We start from the raw sequence: 1,789 nt of genomic DNA, 5'->3' as shown, positions 1-1,789 counted from the left end.
AGTTAGTTAGGGAAGAAGAAGGTATAGCTAATCCACCTTTATTTCTTAGAGAAGAGAAAAAAAAAAGAGATTCTTACCGGAAGCCACTAGGAGGAAGAAGGTAAGTCTCAGAAATGTTTGAGTATTATATCATGGTCTAATCTCCACTACTGATTGCCCCATGAACTCTAGAGTCTTAGCACATTTGGCCCCACTGAGTCAGTGACAGGAGTGGAGGGAAGATGCCATTAGCTTGAGCTTCAAACATGCTTTGCAGACCTTATAATAGAGTCTGCTCATATTTTTGGACTTATGTAGCTTATACAACAATGCTTTGTAGTATTTCTAAGTTTTATAATTTCAAGTTTTATAAATATAAGTTCACAAAGACTACATTATGAATTAGTGGCTTCCCTGTAATTCTTAGAGATGTGGTCAGAACTCTAGCAGTGTGCTTTCTGTTACCCTCTGTGTTCATAATGAGACTTCAAATTTAGAAATAATTAGAGTGAGATAATGCCTATCTATAAGTGGCTACTGAACACTTTAATGTGGCTGCTTTGATGTAATATGCACCAGAAATTAAAATACACTTTGTGTTTTAAGATTTGTCCTAACAAGTTCCCAAATGATGAGGATGCTGATGGGCACTGGACCATTTTGAGGAGAAAGGACATAAACCTAAAATTTCCATGGGAATTAGGATAAACAGAAAAGAGAACTGATTTGATCAGAAAAAACAGGAAATGTGAAATACATTTTACTTTGATAGAAAGACAAATAAGACTAGGGGCTTGTGTGGGAGGATCAGATATGTACTGAGAATGGGTAGTGGGTTTGTGACCTCTAGGAGACATTAAAGATTGTTATGGAAACATCTATGTGATTAAATCAAAATAAAACCTGAGAATATGAATCTTGTTCAGTGCCCCTTTCATTTGTCTTTCTGTATAGCCATGATGACTACTCTGTGTATGTGTACCATAACTGGGAAGGAATAAATGGAAAGGAAGACACCCAGGTGTTTTTATAACAGAACAAGGGCAACTGGGTACCTCCATTTGCGCATGATACGAAAGACCTGAGCTTCACAGAGTTGAGCCCCACTCAGAGAATACCTGTTGAATGTCATTAAGCTCCATTTCTTCAGAAAGAGAGAGGATTCTGGGAAATAAGAATATCCTGCATATTTGGAAATTCAGGTGGCAGAATAGTGTCTTGTCCTTAATGTCAGTGACTGATGGGAAACCAAAAGGGAGCAAGAGTCTTGGAGGGGGACAGATCCAGAACCGAAGAGGTTGAGAGAATGGTAGACACAAGCCTGAGAAGGCCTCCACATGAGTGAGTCCAGACAAAGATCTGAGATCAGCACAACACCAAGGAGAAAGTAATCAGGCTCAGAGACAAGGTCCCATTTAACCAGAGGGCAGGCCACTTCAAGGTGATATCATCTGGCTCTTTATTAGAGGACAGGAATAGACAAAAAGTGCTGTTCCGAAGCCTCCAGGCAGAGATGCAGTGTCAGAGTTGAGTAGTAGAAACAGAAGTGATGAAGTTTGAGCCCAGACAGTAGCTGACATCAAGAAAGCTGAAAAGGCTTTGAGAACTCAGCATTCTCCCATCATCCATAATGTGAAGAGAGTAAGCTTCCAGCCCTGGAAACCACATAAAGCCCATTTTAAAAATACTTCAAACACACACAAGAATTTGTTTTTCTAGATTTACACTACTGTTACAATGTATAATAAAAAAGTGCCCAAGTGTCCTATCATTTAATATGTTTGGAAATATTTATTCTACCTAGTCCTTT

Source organism: Microtus ochrogaster, chromosome 5 (genome assembly GCF_000317375.1).
Source record: "Microtus ochrogaster isolate Prairie Vole_2 chromosome 5, MicOch1.0, whole genome shotgun sequence".
Classification (NCBI taxonomy): Eukaryota; Metazoa; Chordata; class Mammalia; order Rodentia; family Cricetidae; genus Microtus; species Microtus ochrogaster.
The sequence above is the reverse complement of the archived record's forward strand: the minus strand, read 5'-3'. Positions refer to the sequence as shown.